Consider the following 27694-nt stretch of genomic DNA (forward strand, 5'->3'; position numbering starts at 1 on the left):
AAACCCCTATCTCTCACCCTACACAAAACTCAACTCAAAATGGATCAAGGACCTCGGAATCAGGCCAGAGACCCTGCATCTTATAGAAGAAAAAGTAGGTCCAAATCTTCAACTTGTTGGCTTAGGATCAGACTTCCTTAACAGGACTCCCATAGCACAAGAAATAAAAGCAAGAATCAACAACTGGGATAGATTCAAACTAAAAAGCTTTCTCTCAGCAAAGGAAACTATCAGAAATGTGAAGAGAGAGCCTACAGAGTGGGAGAATATCTTTGCCAACCATACTTCAGATAGAGCGCTAATTTCCAGAATCTATAAAGAACTCAAAAAACTCTACACCAAGAATACAAATAATCCAATCAACAAATGGGCTAAGGAAATGAACAGACACTTCACAGAAGAAGATGTACAAGTAATCAACAGATATATGAAAAAATGTTCAACATCCCTAGTAATAAGGGAAATACAAATCAAAACTACCCTAAGATTTCATCTCACCCCAATTAGAATGGCGATTATCAAGAACACAAGCAACAATAGGTGTTGGCGAGGATGTGGTGAAAAAGGAACACTCATACATTGCTGGTGGGGTTGCAAATTAGTGCAGCCACTCTGGAAAGCAGTATGAAGATTCCTCAGAAAGCTTGGAATGGAACACCATTTGACCCAGCTATCCCACTCCTTGGCCTATACCCAAAGGACTTAAAATCAGCATACTACAGAGATACAGCCACATCAATGTTCATTGCTGCTCCATTCACCATAGCCAGATTGTGGAACCAACCTAGATGCCCTTCAGTTGATGAATGGATAAAGAAACTGTGGCATATATATACAATGGAATATTACTCTGCAATGAAGAATGATAAAATTATGGCATTTGCAGGCAAATGGATGAAATTGGAGAATATCATGCTAAGTGAGATAAGCCAATCTCAAAAAACTAAAGGACAAATGATCTCGCTGATAAGCGGATGAGGACATATAATGGGGGGTGGGAGGGGTTAGCATTAGGTTTAGGGTTAGGTTTAGGGTTAGGGATAAGGAGAGTGGTAAGAATGAAGGAAAGAATGACTGTATAGAGGGAAAAGAGGGGTGGGAGCGGTGGGGGGGAAGGGAAAAAATAATCAAACATCATTGCCCTATGTAAACGTATGATTACACAAATGCTATGCCTTGACTCTATGTACAAATAGAGAAACAACATGTATCCCATTTGTATACAATAATAAAAAAAAAATTTCTGCTACAATTACCAGTAGAGTTTAATGCTGTAAATCAAAATAGAAAATTCAAAAGTAAGTCTGGTAGGAAAGAAAATGAGTTAAAAGTTGGACAGGTTGAATTAGCACTGCATGTATGACTCTATCTTGGAGTATTCTGCAAATAGTGATAAATTTGAGTTTGACTATCAGGGTGGAGTTACTGATGAGGGAATCATTAGTACAAAGGTAGTAATAAAATCAAGGCTGTTACTGAGGGAAAGCAGAGAAGACCATGGATAAAACTTTAGGGAGCTATATTATGTAAAAAAAAAAAAAAAGTGGAAAGGGAAAGGAGGAATCAAGGGAGATGGGAAAGGGGGTAGATACGTGGGAAGAAAGTTTGGAGAAAAGAGTCAGGGAGTCAAAGCATAGTAAAGGATGTGGTAGGAAGAGTTCAAAACAGTCAAATGCTGCAAGAGATATGTCAAGGAAAAAGGAGTGAGGAAATCAAGATTTATGGAGGTATAGAAATACGTGCTGGGAATGAAAAGAGAAAGAGAAGTGAAGAGCCAGAAGAATAAAAAGAAATGGGATAAATTATCAGAGTATACAAGCATTGGTACAAAGTATTTTTGTTAAACTGAATTATAGTGTGGATTATTAGTTATGCAAATGTAAAAGATCAAAACACTTGAATTGGATGATCTTGATTCTAATTTAAGTTGACCTATTCCTGGAACATTGGACTACACATTGACTCTCATTTTCTCAGCATGTGAAATGAAGCTATCAGACTCAATGTTCTCTAAGGACCTCCTTTCTTCATAATTTGTGCCATTTTACTAGTTGAGACAATGTAGAATAATAATGAAGAAATGAGAAAAGTATAATCGGTATGAGGGCAAATTGGAAGATCCCAGCCTTCATCTCTTCCCCAAATAGCAACAATTGGTCAGCTATCCAAAAATGAAAATAGCTCTAGGACAGGGAAGTTCCAAGCTTATGAGTTTCTGTTGCAGGGAAAAGGAGAGTGTGTTTAACAACCCAGGTCCTTTAGCCTTTGGGGGTCCTGCTTGTAGGATCCACTTCAGTTTCACCCTACCCAGATTTCTGAGAAGACTAGCGTACCTGAGCCATCAGGAGACAGCTGGTGCTGTGATTTGAATGTGTCTCCCAAGATACATGTGCTTTAAACTTCATCCCCACCACATCAGTGTTTAGAGGCAGGACATTTAAAAGGTGATTAGGTTATGGATGCTCTTTTCTCTTGGGTGGATTAGTGCTGTTACAGCAAAAGTGGGTTAGTTATTACATAAATGGGTTCCTGATAAAATAATTTTGGTCCCCTTCTCTCTCTCCCCCATGTGATGTCTTCTGCCATGTTATGGTGTAGGAAGAAGGCCCTCAGCAGGTGTGGCCTCTTGATCTTGGGCTTCCCAGCCTTCAAAATGTTGAGCAAAATTAACTTCTATTGCTCATAAATTTCGCAGTCTATTACATACTGTTATAGCTGCACAAAATGGAACTAAGACATCTGGAAATAAGGAAAAGGGACTGAGGCTATTACCATCAGCCACATGGTTGGGGCCACCACAGTCCTCAATGGTCTGTTTTGCGTAGGCCTCTACTGGCCTTCTCTGTAGTCAACCTCATTCCCTCCAGTGTCTGCTGTGTAGCCCCTGCAACTTTCACTGCCAAAGACCACACAATACTTGTCATTTTAGACTACAGAAGCATATTCCATAAAGAACTCAAGTAGCTTTGTCTCAGAGTAAACCAAAAACTGGTATAACTACAGTAGACCTTCCTCCTAAACTTTTCCACCAAAGGCTCCACACTTTTTGCCTTCTCAGTATCTGGTTGTCTTCTACCGCTCTCTCTGGAGCTGCCCAAACCTCTCTGCCTCCATGATATTCCTAGACAGAGACTTGGTGAAGACAATGTTCATATGCCTACATATGGTCTGGACCACCACTATGGGCCCTGGCCTTTACCACTGTGTGCACCTGTGGTTGAACATGCAATTCTGTGTACACATGCAACTGGCACCAATCTCCTCTGCTGACTCCCAACCCCATGCTCACTTCTACAGCTACAAATGTAAGCCTGTTGCCTGGCACCTTCCTACATTTGTGCATGCACAAGTAGCTGGCTCCATTTTATTTAACTGACCTCCACTGCCATGCATACACCCATAGATGGTCCCAGGAGCTGGAACTTCAATCTCTGCAGCTTTGCATGCATAGGCAGTCACTCGAAGGCCATCACTGCAGAGAGCCCTAGGATGGCGGCTGGTGTTGGACCAAGAGGTGGCACATAATTAGTGTTAACACGGTGTGATCTACTTTTGCCTGATTAGTTAATGTCTCCTCTGCGCTAGTGGTCAACAAATGTTCCTCATTCTTTCTTGATTGGTACCATGGCACACGCTCCAACCGTGCTACTTAATCCTAAGCTAATTGGTTGCCTTAGGGTATATAAGATATTCTCTTTGCCTGGGAGGAGATCGTGGATGGCAGGGTGGAGGACTAAGAACGCACCTTTAGCACGCACCTCTAGGTCGCAGATCGCAGTTGGCAGAACGCGGAACTAAAGCCATACCTCTAGATTGCAGAACAGAGAACTAAGAACTAGGTTGCAGGTCGCAGGTCGCAGAATGAAGGTTGAAGTTCGCAGAACGTGGGACTAAGCAGACAACTCTAGCGCAGATCTCAGATCACAGAATGAAGAAGGCACCTTTAGATCGCCGGTTGCAGGTCACAGGACGCACCACTAAGAAGCACCTCTGATAGAAAGCACCTCTGATAGCACGCACCTCTAGCACGCACCTTTAGGACGCAGGATGCAGGACGCACCTCTAAGAAGAAGCAGCAGACCTCTAAGAAATAGCCTCTTTGATAAGCATAGCCTCTCTGAAAGAGTAGCATCTCTAAAATTAAGCAAAGTCTTTCTTCCTCTCAAAGCCTCTCTTCCTCTAAAACTAAAAGTAAGCAAAGCCTCTCTTCCTCTATAAACTAGCAAATAAGCGAACAAACAAGAAAGCAGCCCACTAGATAAAGTAATAGAAGTGGTTCATTTCCAGTTCACCTCCGATAAATTACTGTGAGATTGTTGCTGCGGGCGGCAACACATCACCAGTACCACTGCTACATGCATGCCAACAACTGGTTCTGGACTCCATAATTGCCCCAACCACTGTGTTTGCTACCACAGCTGACCTCTGCAACTGGCCTCTACAACCATGCATGTATATGTAACCAGCCCCAACTGGCTATCTCAATAGATGGAGCAAGCCGTTACTGCCATGCATAAACCTGTCTGTAGTCACAGCCCTTATCACTATGTACATCCCTATAGTCAGTCCGGTAGTCAGTCCCTCCCAGTAGGTGACTGTTGCCACCATGTCTGTGCACCCATCAGGCCCCACCCTTCATTGCTGTTTGCTTTAGTCCATTGCTGTTAGAATGAGGGGTAACACTAATGATTGCAACTCTTCTTTTTTGTTTCTGTGCTCTTAATTCATTTCTCTTTTTAATTACTTTTTAAAATTTGTTCCAATTCATTATCCATGACAGTAGAATATATTTTGACATATTATACATATATGGTGTATAATAACTTCTCATTCTTCTGGTTGGGCATGATGTAGAATTACATTGGTTGTGTAATCATTTATGCACACAGGATAGCAAGGTCTGTTTCATTCTTCTGTCTTTCCTATTCCCATTCCCCCTCTCTGCTCTTCATTCCCTTTTGTCTAATCCAAAGTACTTCTATTCTTCCCCAAAACTCTGTCCCCCTTATTGTGAATTAGCACCTGCATATTAGAGAAAACATTCAGCCTTTGGTTATTTGGGATTGGCTTATTTCACTTAGCATTACAGTTTCTAGTTCCATCCATTTACTAGCAAATGCCATAATTTTGTTCTTCTTTATGGCTGAGTAATATTCCATTGTGTATATATACCATATTTTCTTTATCCATTAGTTGGTTGAAGGGTTTGATCCATAGTTTAGCTATTGTGAATTGAGCTGCTATAAACATTGATGTGGCTGTGTCACTGTAGTATGCTGACTTTAAGTCCTTTGGATACAAACTGAGGAGTGGGTTAGTTAGGTCAAATGGTGGTTTCATTCCATGTTTTCTGAGGAATCACCATACTACTTTCCAGAGTGGTTGCACCAATTTGAAGTCCCACCAGCAATGTATGAGTGTACCTAAGCTGACATGTTGTAGATTTGGGCCTACTTTTTCTTCTAGAAGGTACAGGATCTCTGTTCTAATGCCTAAGTCCTTGATCCACTTTGAATTGAGTTTTGTGCAGGGTGAGAGATGGAGGTTTAATTTCATTTTGTTACATATGGATTTACAGTTTTCCCAGCACCAATGGATGTTTTTGGCACCCTTGTCTAGTATGAGATAACTGTATTTAGGCGGATTTGTCTTCTGTTTTGTACCTTTAGTCTACATGTCTGTTTTGGTATGGCATCTGAAAGCACCATAGAACACCTTGAGATCTTTTCATAAAGGTCCATGCAGTTGGTGATGTTATGGACCCCAGTTACAGACATCATGTCACTAGACCAGTGTCTCTAGTGCCTACCTGCATCTAGAGCTCCGGCATGCTCCCATTGTGTCACTGTGTGATTAGTCCCAGTGCCAAAGGGGTTCCAGTCACACTACCACCACAGGTGAAGGCCTTTCCTTACTAAAGCCAGTCCATAGAGTCTGGAAGAAGAGACTACTTCTTCAAATGTGCAGACACCTGCACTTGATCAAGCAGAAGCAAGAGATGAATTTAAAAATTAATTACTTATTCTGAATTATCTAGTCAGATGAGAAAGAAGAATAAAATGGAATGATTAAAATCTATGGAACTTATGGAACATCACCAAGAGCATTAACATTCATATTGTGGGAATGAACAAAGGAGAGAAAGGTGTTGAATAATTATTTTAAGAAATAATAGCGGACAACTTCTGAAATCTGGATAAAAATATGGACATGCAAGTGTATACAGTTCAATAGTCTGTTTATATTCAACCAAAGTAGATTTGGTCAAGACAAATTATAATCAAACTGTCACAAATCAAAGATTAAGAGAATTTTGAAAGCAGCAAGAGAAATGATGCATGTCACATACCAGGGAAACTATATAAGGATATTAGAAGATTTCTCAGTAGGTGTATGATAGGCTAAGAGAGAGTTGGATAACATATTCAAAATACTGGGAAAAAAAATTAAAAAAACCCACTTCCAACCAAGAAGGGTTTACTTTATGTGGTAAAACTGTCCTTTAGAAATTAGGAAAATAAAGACTTTCCCAAATAATGAAAACTTATGGGTTTTATCATCACTACAGGAAATGTTAAAAGGAGTTTTATTAAAAACTGAAACAAATGGCTGCTAATTAGTAACTTAAAAATATATAAAAGTATAAAACTTACTGGTAAGACAATTTATGGTCAAATTCAGAATGCATTGATACTGTGCTATAAAAATGAGTTATAACTATAGTATAAAAGTTCAAAATATAATTATTAATAAAAACTCACCACAATAATTTATTAATAGATATAGGGGATAACAATCCGTAAAAATTCTTACATGAAACAATAAGATATGTGGAGGGAGTAGAAAGAGAAATGTAATATTAAAGCCATATTTAGAGCTTTTGTATGCAACTGAAATTATTATTAACTTAAAATTGATTCATATGATCTATTAGTCAACTTCACATGACTATCATGAAATACTAGTGTATCCACACTGTATACATTACCCACCAATTAGTAGCTTGGTAGCCATTCTTGTTATCAGCATCACTTGTGCCTGTGCCCAAGTAACCTTTATTCTGAGAAAGCTTTCCATGTGAAATTTTAGATAAAGAAAAATCAGTTTCAATCATATAATTATTGCTTGATTCTTAGTCATTATATGAAGAAAGCATACCGGGGTAGAAACAGTTTAGAAAAAAGATGTAAGTTTGTGTATTCATTCAACACATTCATGAGGACCCAGTGCCAGATTTGCTTGTAGTATAGGGAGATGGTGGAAAGGGCAGAGTCTGGGTCATGTGTTTAAATATGTGAAAATGTCTAACTTGCATTTAGTTTGTGTTCTCCATGGAGAGCAATTTTCTGTGAATGATTGTGTGGGCATTTAATGACCATTTTAGTAAAGTCTTCCTAAAATGTGTAGGAAAAATACAATAGGTGACAAAAATTATTCCATTTACCTATAACCTCAATTGGTCACGCTGAAAAAAGAACAGCAGAAGCACTTAAAACTTCCAATTTTAAGTGTCCCTGGTAAGTTTTCACACAAAGAAGTTGCTCTCATGTATTTGAGTAGTAAAAATATTTTCTCTTAATTCAAAGAGAAATATACTCTCAAAAAAAATATATGCACCTGAACCAAGATAAATCAACATGCTTACTATAAGAATTAGTTGACTGCAGACAGTGTTTTATGGCTTCTGTTCCTACCACTTTAATTAACTTCAAACAAGGAATACATTCTAGTTTTGCTCTTTTTCAAGAATGTGAGTCTGTGTTTCATATGCATGATGATTATAATATTGAATTCTACCCATGGAAATCAAAGTGACATTGCTCTGAATTGCACATTGAACATACAATATATTCAAAAGTTCTTTAAATTGGAAAGGACAGTGTGAATAGTTTTGCCTTCCATGTATGTATTGATTGTTTCTACCTGCGTTCCTTTAGGCCCATGACATTGTATAAGTTAGCTTTCTGATACTGTAACAAAATATCTGAAATAATAATTTGCAAAGAGTAAAACTTTATTTTGGCTCTTAGTTTCAGAGTTTCTAGTACCCAGTCAGATGGACTCATTGTTTTTAGGCCTGTGAAGAAGCAGTATATCATGGCAAGAACATGCAGAACAAAACTGCTTACATCACAAACCAGAGAGCAAAAGAGAGTAAGAAGTGACCTGGTTCCCACAATGCTCTCTGATGGCATGACCCCAGTGATCTAAAAACTTTACACTAGGCCTCACCTCTTAAAGTTTATTCCACTTCTCAATTCCAACACCATGAGGACCAAGCCTTTAACACATAGGCCTTTGGGGAACTTGATCCAAACTATAGCAGACATTAGGAAGCTCAATTAGAGGAGCTAACATCATGGTCAGCGATGGAGACTGAGTTGATTAAAGAGATAAAAGTAGAGTGAGGAATGTGATATTATAGCTTCATTTAGTGCTTCTTGCATTACTCCATTTTCTTTTGAAACATTTTAAAAATACGAGTTGAATAGTGACCTTCCTTTTTAGGAGGTTTTTTTCATTTTTTTTTTTTAAAGTAGATGAGATTTATTCTTCAATTTTCTTTGAGGAATACCTACATTCCTATGTTGTCTGTATAGTTTCTGTTTATTGAGCACTTGTTATATGCTAGGTATAAATGCTTTACATATATTACTTTAGTAATCTTCACAATCACCCTACAAGTAAGTTATTATTATCCTTGGTAAACAGGTGAAAAAAGCGTGGTTAATAAGTGGTAGAGTTGGTATTTGAACAAAAGCTCTTATATCCCAAGTCAACATGCTTCACAAGCACAGGTTATATAGCCTATTGGTAACGATTAAGATAATTAAAGAAGAGGGCATCCCAAAACATATTGATCTTAGAGGGACTCTGAGCTGAATCTAGTGACAATAATTAACTGAATTTTCTTTTGGGGGATGTCAATAGTATCTGTCAGAACTGCTACTTCTAAAATTTTAAGATGGTTAGAAAAATAAAATGATTTTTTTTGTGTGGCAACTTGGCTGAAGAAATTTTTTTTAAACTTTGATTCATTGCACACAAATGGGATACAACTATTGTTTCTCTGGTTATACATGAAGTAGAGTTGCACCATTTGTGTAATCATACATGTATATAGGGTAATGATATTTGTTTCATTCTATTACTTTTCCTTCCCCCATCCCCTCCCCACCACTCATTTTCCTCTATACAATCCAACCTTCCTCCATTCTTGCCTCCCTCCCACCCCCTGTTATGTATCATCATCCACTTATCAGAGAAATCATTCGGTCTTTGGAGTTTTGGGATTGGCTTATTTCACTTAGCATGATATTCTCCAACTCCATCCATTTACCTGTAAATGCCATAACTTTATTCTTCTTTATGGCTGAATAACATTCTATTGTGTATGTATACCACAATTTCTTTATCCATTCATCTATTGAAGGGTATCTAGGTTGGTTCCACAATCTAGCTATTGTGAGTTGAGCTGCTATAAACATTGATGTAGCTGTGTCTCTGTAGTATGCTGATTTTAAGTCCTTTGGGTATAGGCCAAGAAATGGGATAGCTGGGTCAAATGGTGGTTCCATTCCAAGTTTTCTAAAGAATCTCCATACTGCTTGCCAGAGGGACTGCACCAATTTGCAGTCCCACCAGCAATGTATGAGTGTACCTTTTCCCCCACATCCTCCCTTTTTCCCCACATCCACTTGACTGAAGAATTCTTATCTGTGGTGAGTATACGCTAGGAAAGTGAAAGAGGCCAGATTCTGAATTGGAAGCAATTCTTATTACTATTCAGCTGGCGGGTGGTCTCTGTTTTGAGCCAGAGTCTTGCTCAGTTGATGAGGGTTTCACTAAGTCTCTGAGGCTAGTCTCAAATTCTCCATCCTCCTGCTTCTGTCTCTAGAGTTTCTGTGATTACATGCATGTACCACCACATGTTATAGTATTTCAGATGATAGAAATTATAAAGCTAGGTGCATGCAATTACTAACCACAGAGATATGTATTTATACATTTCACTTATTGGCCTATTTCTTCATGAATGCAGTTTATTTTCTCCTAATGATTTTACCCCTGCAACTGTTTTTGGTCTACCTGATTGTTTATGCTTGCAAAAATATGTATGTTGTTACTGTCTATTATATTATGTAAAGTGGCCTATGAAGTGTTCCTTTGCATTTTTATGTTTATCAAATAAATCCCCTTTGATATGTAAAAAAAAAATCTCTTTTGAAGACTTTTTAAATCATTTTTTCCAGAATTGTATTTTGGGGATTTTGATCTCTCAGAATTTCAACTTTCAGGAAGATGGCAATCAGGGTCATGTCTTTTGAGATTATGGCCCAAACCATTTTCTCATTTCATCTAGGACTATGGTTGTCTTGTGAAAGACCAAAAAGAGTGATGTACCAAGTTGGATTTGGATACAGCTGGATACTTCCTTAGCTGGGAAAGAAAAAAAAAAATTTCTCCCTGGAAATTTACTGGAAGTCAGTTTTCCCCTATCATGGAATAATGTGCCATTAGAACAAAGCAGGAGAAGCTCAGAATCTCACTCAATCCCTGCTGCAAAATCAGTTTCTCCAACTCTCCTACAGTCGAGAAATCTGTTATTATTTCTCATTGTGATTGTCTAAGGAGCAACACAGGTGCATACTGCTCAACATTGTGAGTGGCTTCAGAAAAGGTCAGTAGTTGTCACACCTGGCAAGAATTACTCTAAATATAAGCTGTTTCGGATATTTGCTTTTTCAATCATTGTAAGCAAAAAATCATCACTGTTCCTTCATCTCTGTGGATACAACAGACAAATGATTGACAAATGCCCAGATTGCTGTCTCTAGAGACGTGTACCCTCCCTGCAGATTAGCGATTGGGCATCTTGGATTTGTGAGTAAAACGGAGTATGGATCTGAGGGTCTGCATATGTTTTCCTCAGAGAGTTTGTGACACAGAAGGAGAAATGGCAGTTTGTTCATCCCTGATTCTTTCTTTTTATTGTTGTTTCCAATGAAACACCTCTTTTGCTCTGGGGAATAGGGAAGGAACTCCTTTAATTTGCGATTTGAAAACTCAGGTAGAATTATAGCCCCCCCACAAAATGTGTCTTCTCTGTGTGATCATTTGACTATGCTGGGCCTCAGTTCCCTTAACTATGAAATCAATGATCTATTATACTTACCTTGCAAGTTTGTTGTGGGGATGAAAATGAGATGGTGTAAAGAAATGCACATCTTTGATAGGAAAAATAGTGGGGTGTGAATGGCACTGTCTTTGGGGAGGCCCTTTCCTGTTTTACCTGGACAAGGACGCAAATGCAGAGAATGGGCAGGAAAGAACTAAAGGCAGTGAGTCTAGGATGTTGTGCCAAATGCTGCTAAAGGACTCAATAACAGGCGATCATCTCCTTAGCTTACCCAGAATCCCAAGTCAATCCTTGGTTTTACCCATTACTCCTTTTGACCTTTTGAGGCCAAAATATTTTGCAACTCATAACAATAAATTCTAACACTCTTTTGGATGCATTTAATGCAGAACAGGTGTAAATATTGTGAATGAAATGAGGTATGAGGGAAGATTGCAAAAATTAAAACTTTCTACTGGCCTCATACTTTTTAGGGATGACTTTGGGCCTAAATTGTTTTCAGATATCCTTAGAAATGAGGATAAATAAAAAAATTGTGATCTTCCTTCTTTCTTTGTGCTCACTTTTCTTTCTTTATTTCCTTTCTCTGTTTTCCTGTTTTGAATCAAGGAAATAAAGATAAGTTTGTCACAGCATTTTGAAAAAAACAGTTGCATGGCTGCAACTAATAAGATTTTTACTGTGACTCACTGACTAAAGTTTGGCATAACTCTTCATAGGCAAGTTTGTATATTGACATTTTACTTGGATAAGCCAAGAGTCAGTAAGAGATTGAGATATAAAGTAGGTAAAGACCTGTCATTTACAAGCAATTTATTTATTTATTTATTTATTTTTGGCCAAGCATGATGGTGCACATGTAGTCCCAGCTACTTGAGAGGCAGAAAGATTTTGAGTTCAGGCCAACCTCAGAAATTTAGCAAAGTCTCATTGTGAAACTATAAAAAAGGGCTAGGGTTTTAGCTCAGTGGTAAATTATCTCTGAGTTCAATCCCCAGTACCTCAAAAAGAAAGAAAGGAAAAAAAAAAAAAAAAAAAAAGACTGCCGTTGGTGTCACAAAGTGACTCATGCCCATAACCCAAGGAAGGAAGTAGATTGTGTGTATTTGATTCTATTATGTTACAGTACAAATATGAAGGGACCTATCATACATTTGTGCTTTTTTAGAATTCATATTGTTCCTTTGTCAGTACTGATGAAACTCTCTTGAAAAAACAAATTAAAAACAAAAACAAAAAAATGCCACCCATTTCCCATTAGTCCATATCCAGCAGGGAAGGAATCTTCTTCAGTCAGTGAGACCACACAGAGAACATCTGGTTGATTAACAGATGTTAATGCCAGAATAGCTTTGGTTTGATCAATGATGTAATCAATCATGAAAGTTATAATTTTAGCAAGGGTTAGACTGTTGCATTAAATAAAGATGGAACATGTCTGACGTTCCAGATTTTCAGAAAAAAAATATTTCTCTAAAACCTGTATTTGCAGAACATCTGCATGCATATAATTTTAGACATGATTTTTAACATGTCCATATGGCAACTACCTTACATAGAAACGGAGCAGTGGGGGAAAAAGGTGAAGATTTATTTTCCCATGGTAGTTGGGGGAGGATATAAATGTAGCTTAATTTTATGCATTAAAAAGACAATAGAGAAAATATAGGCTGAAAGATTGAGATTCAATTAGTTTATTTACGGGGAAATTGTTTAATGGATGCTTTATGTTTTATATACTCATATTTCAAATTTGAATGTGCATTTTTGTTTTATTTTCTTTCATTAAAGAAAAGGAATAAAAGGAAAACAACTCAATGAAATGAGAAATTTAAAAGAAACCCAAATAAAATGGCTGAAAGCATTTAACAACCATTAATCTACAAGAGGAAATTATAATTAATAACATAAGAAAAGAGATGTAATCTAAAAGCAACATTTATTGACACAAAATTTACTTTCTTGTAAGAAAAGAGGGAAATGGAAAAAATAAAAACAAATGTAAACTTTTTTTCACATTAATTTGGAAACTTCTTTTTCTTACTGATATTAAACATCATGCATATTAGTCAGGGTTCTCCAGAGAATGAGAACTCATAGGATTTATGAGGAGAGAGTGAAAGAGAGACAGAGAAATACAATGGGGGGGGGTATTGTTTTAGTTTCATCTTGGTTCACATGACGTGGAGTCCAGCAAGACTAATAAATCCAAAATTTGCAGGGTAGACTGTTAGGTTAAAGACCCATGGATGAGCTGGCACTGCCGTTTTAGTGCAAAGATCGAATATAGGTAGAATTTCCTCTTCCTTGAGGATGTCAGTCAATTTATTCTATTTTTCCCTATAAATCCCTTAACAGATTGGCTGAGACCCACCCACATTATTGGAGGTGAGCTGTTTACTCAAAGTCTACAAATTTAAATGTCATTCTCATCTTAAAAATACCTTGACTACAACCTCTAGGCTAGTGCTTGACCAAATACCTCAGTATTATGGCAGAATCAGTTGACCCATAAAATCAGTCATCACATATAAATACTTTTAAGTATATTTTTGATGTTGTTGCAAAGAGAGATTTTGTACCTGATCTTTTGTACCTAAATCTGGAGTCAGTAGATGATCATTTAAGATGTAATATTTGAGTTTACAAGTAATATCTATTACCACAGAAAAATACATTTGTCAGTTATATATCCCTCACTTTGAGTGTCTAGAGAAAATGTTTTTTGAAGTAGAAGAGTGCCCTGCTATATGTGACTGCTGTGTTCTGTGTCACCCTCGAGGTCTGTTTGTGGGATGTTTGGCTACATGAGTTCACTTTATAGTAAAGAATTTTTTTCTGGTTACTGTAGAAACAGAATCCGTAAGAGGTCCAGGATGGAGGAACCATACTCTGAATATCACTGGAGAGTGAAGTGTTATTGCAAGGGGATGGATGTGGAGCACTTTGTGTTGAGGAGTTTATTCTACTGCTTGTGGTGTTTAGAAAGCGAAGATCCAACCTGCAATCTTTATTATTTTATGTGACTTTAAAAAGCTGCATTTCTGTGGAGCTGCAGGGCTTTTGAAAATGAATTCGGCTGACACATTGAATTGGGATGTATCAAGATGGATGGCAGATTCATATTCCAGCGAATCACATGACTTGCATCAATTTTCTGTGTCAGCTAAAAAGTTTAAGGAAAGAGAAAAAAAATCAGTTGAAGAAATTTCATCTCTGGTAAAACTTGGCTTAGGGAACCTGTGGTTAAATCATGAATTGTTCTACAGACCACAGATATGGTAATATTTCCGTTTAAATGTAGATGTCAACTGGTGGCTCAGATTTTGGACAGCCATTTTCATATCCAAAGGAAAATAGCAAAGAACCATGAATGGAAAATGATGCATATAAGTGAGGATTTTCCACAGTTTAAGAATATCTTGGATGTTATTAATCTGAGAAACAAAACTGCAACAAATTTTTTGAAGTGCTAGGGATAGAACCCAGGACCTTGTTAGACAAGCATGCTGCCACCAAAACTGCAACAATTTATTTATTTATTAATTTTTGGAAAATAGTTCTTAAGCAAGACAGAAAGTAAGATGAAATGGAATTTTTCTTTTTTAAAATTCAGGTAATGTATATATAGTTTTAAAATTTCATGTAATATTTTTTAAGATGAAAGAATAAGAACTTTTTTGCATTAACCAATATTCATTATCTACTATGTGTCAGACATTGTAGGCATTTAGAATACAATAATAAAGCAGTGTTTTGTCAGGTGTGGATAAAAAGTAAGCAATAAATGTAATGAAGGTGTGAATTTTGTAGTGTGTTAGAAGGAATTAGTAACTATGGGATACAGAAAAACTGCAGTAAGATTGCAAAGATTGGTAATGACTGGCTTACCAAGGTGAGTTTTGAGGGTGGGCTAATTGCTTAGGTAGGCCTCACTGAGAAAGTGACATTTGAGAAAGGATTTGAAGTATGTGCTGGAGTTCACTCTACTGATGGGGAAGAGCACTCCAGGCAGAAGGATCAAGGCTGAAGCCCATGGAAGGAAGGGGAATGTAAGGAGGTGAAGTCAGTGGAAGCCAGGTTAGAATGGGCTACAGCTCAATGTATTGCATCTGGCTTTTACTCTGAGTGATATGAGTAGCCATCAACAATTTTGGGAAGGGAGGCAAAACCATCTAACTTATGTGTTAAAAAGATTACCATGGTGGCTCTATTGGGAGTAAACTACGTAGAGTACAGTTAGATGAAGGAAGATTTAGAAGGAAACTATGCTAAAGGAGGAGAGAGGTGAGGGGAATTCACACTAGGGTGGGTGAGATGAGAAGTTGGTAAATTCTGGATATGGTTATGTATGACAGTATACTGCTCAACTGTGCTGAGAGAACTAGGAGAGGATTCCAGAGACCAAGAAGGACACCTGAAGATGGAATTTGAGATATTGAGTTTATTGAGATATGCTTCAACAAGGAGGCCCAGAGGCAATTGGTTAAACAGCACCTTCATTTCTAAGGGACTCCACCAAATAGCATCTCTGTCCCTCACAGCGTTTTGTCCAGTGAGAGCTGGATGGATGAGTGACATGCATCCTTTCCACAGTGCTCTCAATTCTATGCCAGGTGCCACTGAGAGAGGGGTTTTATATGTGAGGCTACAAAATCAGTGACATCATCAGTGTTAACTTGCTTAATTTGCTTGTATGACCACAATTTCAAAGAACCACTATCTTGGTATACATAAAAAAGGGCACTTTCTACAGTGAACATTGGTTGGCCCTAGTTTTCATTGTTCATAAGAGAAGTTCAGTGTCCTTCAAGGTAATATATACATGCACATTTCTGGTCAGTTTTGCTCTCAATATTCCCTTAACTTGTTTAGGTTTGGGGCAATAGAAAGGGTACAGTCAGGGTGTTTTATTGTCCTCCTTTGCTTTACGAACAATACACATTTGAAAGAGAACCACCAACAGATTTTTTTGGTAGCTTAGAGATAGAGAGCAGGAGAAAGAAGTCAGAACTCAAAGATTTTGGATTTGAGTAACTAAAAGGATGGAATATTATAAATATTATCCAATATTTTTTGGGTCAGACTTGAGAAGGAATGGTCTGGGGGAAAGGAGCAAGGTTTAGTTATGGATCACTGAGGTGGAGACAATCTATTAGATAATCAGAGATGCTGAGCAGGCCTTTTGCATATGTAGATTGGATTTTGAAGACAGTTCTGACCTGGTATTTGGCAACATGTAGATGGAATGTAGGTTAAGCAATACACAGTTGATAATACTTGATGATCTTTGACTGAAAATAAATGCAAATTTACATTACTCAACCTAATAAAACCTTTGGAACTGAAGAAATGACCAAGGTTGTGATTGTAGGTGAAGAATAGCCAAGACAGGAACTGGAGCTAGCGATGGAACAAAGGTGTGGAAGCAACATGAGGAGCAAAGGGGACTAAAAGAAAGCAGCGGGGAGGAAGAAAGAATCTTCTGACATGGGCAACCAACTTTAAAAAAAAAAAAAAAAAAGAACACGTAGAATGTGGTCACTCAGTCTCAGTCAGATATTGGTGGTCAACTATGTAAGATAATGCCTGATCATGAAATTTAATATGGAGATTATTGGTGACTTTGATGAGTTTTTTTTTTTTTGATGGAATGTGATGGTGGGACATTAAAGTAGATTTGGAGTAGTTTCAAACAGAGAGGAAGGGTGGAGAATTGGAGATCACACACATACACAATGCCTTTAAGAAATTTGGTCATGAAGAAGAGTGGATCAATGCGGTTGTTGGTAAAAGAAGTCCTGAGGTCAACATAATTTTATTTAATACCTAACATTTTTTAACATAACTTTCTTCTTAGGTAACAAGTTCTAAGACACAGCATTTGAAAAGTTTGTATTTTATTTGGAATGCATCTAGGAAGGAAAGATAGGAGACAATGGGTGGGTGAATGTCCTTGGAAAGGCAAGAAGTAGAATTTTTAAAGTTAGAAGAGCTCTTTTTAGAAAGTCACATAGAGTCTACCTCTAGTAAGAAAATGGAAAGCAGACTACAGAGCACAAATTCAGGTCAGGTGGAAGATGTACTGATAGGCCCACATGGGAGTCTTTGTCTTATTGTTTCTGCATTCTTAATGAAAAAGTGAGCAAATTAATCAGCTGAAAGTGAGGAGGAAGGAGAGGATATTGGAGATTGTAAAGAATACTTGAAATACAGTGGAATTTCAAAGAGGCATCAAGGGTCTTTGGAGGATTGTAGTCATGATTTTAAAGTGAGGATAGGCAGAGTGTATGTTTGCCACTGAGCAATTTCTGGTGCATGGGTGCTTGTATGAGTAGGAAGAGAAATGAAATTAATCAGGGTCAAGATTTTCCAGGTGAGTAGGATGGATAGAGAAGCAAATGAGTGTATCTATACAAGAGAATAATTAATAAAATAATGGAAATATAGTATCGAAACTATAAGAAGAAGTGATGATGATGTTAGGAGGGTCAGAAAAAAGCAGAAAGGTGATAGGATTAAGGATTTAAAGACCTGTGGAGTTAGGGTGGTAAAGGCAATGAACTGGAAAGATGAGGGAAAGTGGTTGGATTGAGGATATGAAAGAGATGTCATTAGTATCTGAGGTGTAGTAGATGACTATGAAAGTGACTGAGGTAGATAGGAAGATGAAGTCATTGAAGTGACAAGATCAAGTTACTGAGAGACACCATATTAGAAATGTCATCAGTGTAGGTATTGAAATGATCAGAAATTAATCCAATGAACTCTTTTCTTTCTCAAATAAGAAATATCATCCTATTGTTACAAATAAATTCCCTTGTATTTGATTAAGTATTTTAAAGATGCCCATGTAATTTATACTATGTTTAAATGCAAGTTCCTTGAAAATCTCATAAGGTCTGTATGAGAACTTGCATGCATTAATTATTTTTCCATGAAACCAAAATGACTGATAATCCTGCAAACATCTGATTCACTATTCAAAAATGGACATTCAAAATTTTTGAATATTAAAAAATAATTTTCTACATAATCAGGCATAGCAATATTCTACAAAACATAATAGATATCAATCATAAAATAATAAGATAATGACCCACAAATGAGCTGAGACCAATTTAACAAAGTAAATAATTAAAAAATGCATAATGATATAATGGATTTATTGTTTGATAAAAATGGCATCACAAATAGGTTGAAAAAATCTTGCTTACCAACTGATTTTACAATAGTTGACTAGTTGAGAGAAAAATAAACTCCATAACTTATATCAAAATGAAATTTTAAAAAGAGATGTGAAAAAACATAAAAATAGAAGATAATGCAAGAGAATGACTTTTTATATTTTAATATAGGAAAGGGATGTCTGGAGTGACCTGATATGATTGACATTTTAAAAAGGTTATTCTGGCTATTGTGTGAAGAGTGATTGGGAAGCATAAGATGGAATCAGAGAGATGAGTAGGAAGGAGGTTGGAAGGAGCAGATGAGAAATGCTGTCGCCATACACAGAGGTGGCATCTCTTGGGGCAGAGAAAACACAGAGATTTGGATGCAATTGCCAATCTTATCCAAAAATAATTTTCCTAAAATTGAGAAAATCATTCTCAGATTTGTTTAAGTTTTCCCTGAATCTATGTTTATTTGTTTATGCCTCAGTTTTTCTAATCATCCCCTGCTGGCACCTCCGAATTCTTCTAAACTCAAAGAAAACAGCAAAAATAGTACCATCCTGGGCATTCTTCCTCCACCTTCCCCCAGTGGTAACATTTTTTGTGTTTTTTGCAACTATAGTGAAGTATCAAAACCAGGAAACTGAAATACTGTTATCTAGAGACTATTCACACCATTGTGTATATGTGGGGGTGTAATTATTTTTGAGCAATTTTATTCCTTATAACAACTGTCAAAATAAAGAAACAGAAAGGTGGTGTTACCATATAGGACCACTGTTGTACTATTTCTCTTATGGTCCCCCTCCCATCACTAGTCCCTGGAAATTTTTTTTTTTTTTTTTTTTTTTTTTTTGTGAGCTGGGTATTGAGCCCACTGCCTCGTGCATACTAAACACATGCACACATACTTTACCACTGAGTTATATGCCATGACCCTCCTGGAAACTTTTAATTTCTATCCATCTATATACTTAATGCCATTTTGGGTTTTGAGGGAGCTTTATTGAGGTCTCATTTACATAGCATACACCCATTTTAAGTGGACAACGCAATGGTTTGTGTTATATGACATTACTATTTTTTTTAAAGCATGGATATCTCTATATATTATATACTTAATAAGATTTACCATTTTAATCATTATAAGTGTAAAATTCAAAGATATATTCAGAATGTTGTAAAATCATTGCCACTATTGATTTCCAAATCTGTTTCATCACCTCAAATAAACTGTATCAATGAAGTAATAACTATCAAATTTCACCTTATCCTGGTCCATGGAAAGCTTTAATATACCTTCTGTCTCTATCTAGTTTTTTGCTATTGTTGTTTGTTTCATTTTGCTTAATGTTTTTAAGGTTCATTCATGTTGTAGCATGTATCAAAACTTCATTCCCTTTTATAATTGAATAATGTTATAAATTATAAATTATGTACATACCACATTTCATTTAATACTATATAAATGGAATCATACTATGCATAACCTCTAGAAATTGCTTTTTATATATGATGTGCTTTAGATTGTTTTTTGTCCTCAAGAATAACACCTGGATTTATTTAGTAATTCTGATTATTTTCTGTCCAGTTTTGACTCTTAATATTTGTGCTTTTAAATTTGAGAACTGTTATTTTTTAGAAATACTTTAATTATATTCTATATGATCTGATGAACAATAAACCTATTTCGGGTGTCTTGTAATTCCTATTTTACTTTCCTCCTTAGCACAAAAAGGTTTTAAAGAAAGAAGTGACAGTTTCCTGTTTCCTCACTCTCTTATAAATACCTAATTTTATTGCTAAGTACTCAGAGAATATAGTTGGTATTTCTTTCATTCTGAATCTAGTATTGGAGTTTCTTTATGACCTAATATATGGCCAATTTTCTGAAGGTTTCATGAAAACTCAAAAAGAAAAAATGCATTCTCTGTTTTCATGACAGAGTTCAATTTGTATCCACTATATCTAACTTATTAATTATTTATGTTATTTTGGGCTTTATGTCTTCTTCATTTTAGTTTTCTCCAACTGATCTGACATGAATAGAAGAAATGAAATAAGTTTTGTCTACCAGGTTTTTACTCACCTTGCTTTACTGTGTTCTAGCTGTGAATATTACTATCATGAAATCTCATGAAGGCGGTCACTTTTTCCCCTCACAGGTGATTAGGTATTTTAACAGGCCATTCTAAGGATACTTCCCCTATTTTCAAGTCCAGAAACTTTATTGGGATGGATTTCAATATTGAACATTTTGGAACATCTTTTCTGGAACACCATTTGCCCATTATTCTGTATCTATAAATCTTTTGCTTCTAGAAATAATTTATTGTTATAATTTTTAGATATTTTTCCATGTTTCACTATTTTGGTATTCTTAGAGAACCTCATTTATGTTTATTTTGAATTTTACATTTTCTCAATATTCTTGGAAATCACTTCAATCCAACTTACAGAACTACTTCATACTTTTTTTTATTAGAAGCACTTTATTCCATGATGTGGTTATACCATAATTCATTTAGCTATCCTTTTATATATTGCTATCATTTTACTTCCTGTCTCTAAACATTTAATTTTTTAAAAGTCTGGTTTCTTTTACTTCATATTATATACTCTAACATTCACCTTTTAAGGTATACAAGTCTACTAATTTTGACAAATGTGAAGTTACATAATCACTACCACAAATAAAACATGAGATATTTCCATCATTGTACAAAATACATCATGTCAGTCAGTCCTTTCCCTTCCCTTTAGCCCATTGGCAATCCTTGATAAGTTTTCTGTCCTGATAATTTTGCCTTTTATGGAAAGTCACATAAAATGAAGGATACATCAAGGTAGCTTTTTGAAAATAACTTACTTCACTTAGCATGATTCTGGTTTTGGTAATTAAGATAACAATGCTGTTAGTACTCATGCAAAACATTTGTATGGACATGTTTTCACTCTTAGTTAAATACACGGGAGTGAGATTGTTGGGTCATCTGGTAAGGGAATATTTAACCTTATAAAAAACTTCCAGATTGTTTTCCAAAGTGTCCGTATCCTTTTCCAGTCCTACCAGCATATAATGAAAGTTTCTGAGTTTCTATATCCTCACCAGCATTTGGTATTGAGAGACTTTAAAAAACACTAATCATTCCAATAAATCTGTAGTGATAACTTGTTATAGTTTCAGCTCATATCTCCCTAATGGCTAATGATGTTGACCATATTTTTATGTGCTTATTTACCATATGTATCTTTGGTGAAGCACTTGTTCAAATCTTTTGCTATTTAAAAGTGGATTTGTTGTCTTATAATTGAATTATGAAATTTTCTTTTTTGTTATAGATATTCTTCTTGTTCTGCAACTCTTTTCTCTTGTTTTGTGGTTTGTTCCTTACTTTTTTATTAATAGTGTTTTTCAAACAGTAAAATATGTAATTTTGTGATATTTGTCACTACTTCCTTTTTTTTGTTTCATGCTTTTTGCATCCAACCTAAAAACTTCAAGATCAGAAGAATTGTACCTAGTGTTTTTCTTCTAGATGTTGATTTTTTGGCTTTCAAATTTAGGTCTTAGGTCATCTCAAATCAATTTTCATATATGATATGAGACATAGGTATCAATGTCCAATTTTTCTAGCATTGTCCTTTCTACTGAATACCATTATCTTCTTATAAAAATGAATTAATCTAATATATGTATACATATATATACTTGATCTATTGTAGATTCTCTCTTCTCTTCCACTGAAGTACGATTTTATCCATTAACCACATAATCTTGATTACTTGACTATATAAACCTTAAAGTAAGATAATGTGAGTTCTCTTTGTTCTCATATTCAATTTTCTTTACTTTCCAATACAAATTTTGGAATCAGCTATTGAACTCTATAAAAAAATCCTGCTGGAAGTTTATTTGGGAATGCATTGAATCAATATGTAAAATTTTGGATACTATGTAGTTCTAATAACATTAAGCCTTTCAATTCTTGAAAATGGCATATCTCTCCCTTTATATGGGTGGTTTTTGAATCTGCTCGTTGTTGTTAAGATGACAAGACTTTTCAATGTGATCTATATTTAAGATAATACCTATGGGCATTCAGATGATTCCTTGTTGGAATTGTCAACAAATTCTAAATGTCATGGAAATAAAAGGACATGGAATAGCCCAAACAATTTTCAAAAGTTATAAACTTTAAGCACTCAAAACTTTCCAAACTCAAAATTTAACTCAAAACACGAATCAAGATAGTGTGATTTAGGTAAATTAATACATTATGATCAATGGAATAAAATTGAGAGTCTAGGAATAAGTCCTTACATTCACAATCAATTGATTTTGAACAAGAGTGGTGAATAATTTATGGAGAAAAATTATTTTTCAATAAATGGTGCTGAGTCAGCTATATATCTAAATCATTAAAAAAAAAAGGGTCAGGTCCCTTCCTTACATCATATCATAAATAATAATTAACTCAAATGCATCAAAGACCTAAATGCAAGAGATAAGATTATAAAAATTTTGAAGAAAATATTTGAGTAATATCATGGCATTAGATATCTTAATAGTTTCTCAGACATACCAAAAGACAAGCAACCAAAATTAAAAACTTTGTTCTTTAAAGGATACTCTCAAGAAATTGAAGGCTGAGTAAGGCGGTGTATACCTGTCCCAGAAGTTTGGGCAACTGAGGTAGGTGGATCATAAGTTCAAAGCCAGCCTCAGCAACTGAGAGAAGCCTTAAGCAACTCAGCAAGACCCTGTTTCTAAATTAAAAAAAAAAAAATAATAAAAAGGATTGGGGTGTGGTTCTATAATTAAACACCCCTGGGGTTAATCCCTGGTTCAAAAAAAAGGCTCACAGAATGAGAGAAAATATATGCAAATCACATATCTGATAGGGGACTTGCATATAGAATATATAAAATAGTCTTTCAACTCAACAATGATAAGACAATTTAATGAAAAACTTGACACAGGATCCACTTGGATATACAAATGAGCAATAAGTATATGAAAGCACATCAACTTTATTAGTCACTAGGGAAGTGCAAACGAAAACCACAAAAAAAAGACATTTTTTTTAATCCACTATCATGACTATAATCCAAAAGACAGATAACCAACTGGTAGCAGAAATGTGGATAAATTAAAACACTGTGGGTGAGAATGGAAATGATGCAGTCACTTTGGAAAACCATTGATTAAAGAGTTACCATTTCACCTAGTCATTCCGTTTGGAAGTATACACCACCTTCACAGCAAAATATATATCTGCATGAATTTTCATAGCAGTAATAGTCTCTGTAACCCAGAAGTGGGAATAGCTCCCATGTCCACTACCTGATGACTGAATATACAAAATGTGGTATACGATTCAGTCATAAAATAGGAAGGAATTAGTGATACATGCTACAATAGGTATGAACCTTGAAAGCAATTTGGTAACTGAAAATCAGGCACAAAAGGCATACATACCTTATATGATTCTATTTATATGAAATATCCATAATGGGAAAATTTATAGAGATAGAAAATAGATTAATGGTTATCAAGAATAGGGTAGGGAAGGAGAAATGAAAGGATTAGGTATGTTTCAGTCAGTTTTTTCACTGCTGTGACTGAAAAAAATGACCAGAACAAGTTTAGAAGAAAAGTTTATCTGGGGATTCACGGTTTCAGAAGTCTCAGTCCATGGACAACAGGCTCCATTCCTTGGGGGCTCAAGATGGTGGAAGAGTGTGATGGAGTGAAGCAGCTCACATGATGATCAAGAAGCAGAGGGAGTGACTCCACTCGCCAGACACAAATATATACCCCAAAGCCACACCTTCAATGCCCACCTCTCCAGTCACATCCTATCTGCCTTCAGTTACCACCCAATTAATCTCATCAGGTGATTAATTCATAGATTGTGTGATTTTCATTTCTTCTCTGAACTTTCTTGGATTGTCCCACATGTAAGCTTTTGGGGGACACCTCATATCCAAACCAGAAGCAGGGGTAATATCTAAATGATACAGAGTTTCTTTTAGGAATGACAGCAAAGTTGTAAAAAGGATTATGGTGCTGGTCACAGTATTCTTTAGAATAATGCATTTTATTTTTTATTTTTGTTTTTTATTTATTTTTTATTATTTTATTGTAAACAAATGGGATACATGTTGTTTCTCTGTTTGTACATGGCGTAAAGGCATACCATTTGTGTAATCATAAATTTACATAGAGTAATGCTATTTGATCCATTTTGTTATTTTTTTCCCTTCCCCCCACCCCTCCCACCCCTCTTTCCCTCTATACAGTCCTTCCTTCCTCCATTCTTGCCCCCTCCCTAAACCTAACTCTAACCCTAACACTAACCCCTTCCACCCCCCATTATGTGTCATCATCCACTTATCAGCGGGATCATTCGTCCTTTGGTTTTTTTAGATTGGCTTATCTCACTTAGCATGATATTCTCCAATTTCATCCATTTGCCTGCAAATGCCATAATTTTCTTTAATTTTCATTCTTTATGGCTGAGTAATATTCCATTGTATATATATATATATATATACCACAGTTTCTTTATCCATTCATCAATTGAAGGACATCTAGGTTGGTTCCACAATCTAGCTATTGTGAACTGAGCAGCTATGTACATTGATTTGGCTGTATCTCTGTAGTATGCTGATTTTAAGTCCTTTGGGTATAGGCCAAGAAGTGGAATAGCTGGGTCAAATTGTGGTTCCATTCCAAGTTTTCTAAGGAGTCTCCACACTGCTTTCCAGAGTGGCTGCACTAGTTTGCAGCCCCACCAGCAATGTATGAGTGTACCTTTCTCCCCACATACTCGCCAACACCTGTTGTTGCTTGTATTCTTGATAATCGCCATTCTAATTGGGGTGAGATGGAATCTTAGGGTGGTTTTGATTTGCATTTCTCTTATTACTAGAGATGTTGAACATTTTTCCATATGTTTGTTGATTGCTTGTAGATCTTCTTCTGTGAAGTGTCTATTCATTTCCTTAGCCCATTTGTCGATTGGATTATTTGCATTCTTGGTGTAGAGTTTTTGAGTTCTTTATAGATTCTGGAGATTAGTGCTCTATCTGAAGTATGATTAGCAAAGATTTTCTCCCACTCTGTAGGCTCTTTCTTTGCACTGCTGATAGTTTCCTTTGCTGAGAAAAAGCTTTTTAGTTTGAATCTATCCCAGTTGTTGATTCTTGCTTTTATTTCTTGTGCTATGGGAGTCCTGTTGAGGAAGTCTGGTCCTAATCCGACATGTTGAAACTCTGAGCCTACTTTTTCTTCTATAAGATGCAGGGTCTCTGGTCTGATTCCGAGGTCCTTAATCCATTTTGAGTTTAGTTTCGTGCATGGTGAGAGATATGGGTTCAGTTTCATTCTGTTGCATATGGATTTCCTATTCTCCCAGCACCATTTGTTGAAGAGGCTATCTTTTCTCCATTGCATATTTTAGGCCCCTTTGTCTAGTATGAGAAAATTATATTTATTTGGGTTTGTGTCCGTGTCCTCTATTCTGTACCATTGATCCACCTTTCTATTTTTGTACCAATACCATGCCGTTTTTGTTATTATTGCTTTGTAGTAGAGTTGAAGATCTGGTATTGCGATACCCCCTGCTTCACTCTTTCTATTGAGGATTGCTTTAGATATTCTGGGTTTTTTATTCTTCCAGATGAATTTCATAATTGCTTGCTCTATTTCTGTAAGGTACATCATTGGGATTTTAATTGGAATTGATTGAATCTGTATAGCACTTTTGGTAGTATGGCCATTTTGACAATATTAATTCTTCCTATCCAAGAACATGGGAGATCTTTCCATCTTCTGAGGTTTTCTTTAATTTCTTTCTTTAGTGTTCGCTAGTTCTCACTGTAGAGGTCTTTCACCTCTTTTGTGAGATTGATTCCCAAGTATTTTATTTTTTTCGAGGCTATTGTGAATGGGGTAGTTTTCCTAATTTCTCTTTCTGAAGATTCATCACTTATGTATAAAAATGCCTTAGATTTATGTGCATTGATCTTATATCCCGCTACTTTACTGAATTCACTTATGAGATGTAAAAGTTTTCTGGTGGAATTTCCTGGTTCCTCTAAGTATATAATCATATCATTAGCAAACAGGGATAGTTCGAGTTCTTCTTTTCCTATTCGTATCCCTTTAATTTCTTTGGTCTGTCTAATTGCTCTGGCTAGAGTTTCAAGGACGATATTGAATAGGAGTGGTGAAAGAGAGCATCCCTGCCTTGTTCCAGATTTTAGGGGGAATGCTTTCAGTTTTTCACCATTTAGAATGATATTAGCCATGGGCTTAGCATAGATGGCCTTTACAATGTTAAGGAATGTTCCCACTATCCCTATTTTTTCTAGTGTTTTGAGCATGAAGGGGTGCTGTATTTTATCAAATGCTTTTTCTGCATCTATTGAAATAATCATGTGATTCTTGACTTTAAGTCTATTGATATGGTGAATGATATTTATTGATTTCCGAATGTTGAACCAACCTTGCATCCCTGGGATGAAACCCACTTGATCATGGTGCACTATCTTTTTAATATGTTTTTGTATGCGATTTATTAAAATTTTGTTGAGAATTTTTGCGTCGATGTTCATTAAGGATATTGGTCTGAAATTTTCTTTCCTCGATGTGTCTCTGTCTGGTTTAGGTATCAGGGTGATATTGGCTTCATAAAACGAGTTTGGGAGGGTTCCCTCCTCTTCTATTTTCTGGAATACTTTGAGAAGTATTGGAATGAGCTCTTCTTTAAAGGTTTTGTAGAACTCGGCTGAGAACCCATCTGGTCCTGGACTTTTCTTTGTTGGTAGGCTTTTGATGACTTCTTCTATTTCATTACTTGAAATTGGTCTATTTAAATTGTGTATGTCCTCCTCGTTCAGTTTAGGCAATTCTTTTTTTTTTTTTTTTATTACCTTTTTTTTTAATTTTTTTTATTTTTTTACGTTTACATAGGGTAATGATGTTTCTTTTTTTTCCCTTCCCCCCCACCCCTCCCACCCTTTTCCCTTTATACAGTCCTTCTTTCCTTCATTCTTACCACTCTCCTTAGCCTAACTCTAAACCTAACCCTAAACCTAATGCTAACCCCTCCCACCCCCATTATATGTCCTCATCCGCTTATCAGCGAGATCATTCGTCCTTTAGTTTTTTGAGATTGGCTTATCTCACTTAGCATGATATTCTCCAATTTCGACCATTTGCCTACAAATGCCATAATTTTATCATTCTTCATTGCGGAGTAATATTCCATTGTATAAATATGCCACAGTTTCTTTATCCATTCATCAACTGAAGGGCATCTAGGTTGGTTCCACAATCTGGCTATGGTGAATTGAGCAGCAATGAACA

The sequence above is a fragment of the Sciurus carolinensis genome, chromosome 4 (genome assembly GCF_902686445.1).
Source record: "Sciurus carolinensis chromosome 4, mSciCar1.2, whole genome shotgun sequence".
NCBI classification, from domain to species: domain Eukaryota; kingdom Metazoa; phylum Chordata; class Mammalia; order Rodentia; family Sciuridae; genus Sciurus; species Sciurus carolinensis.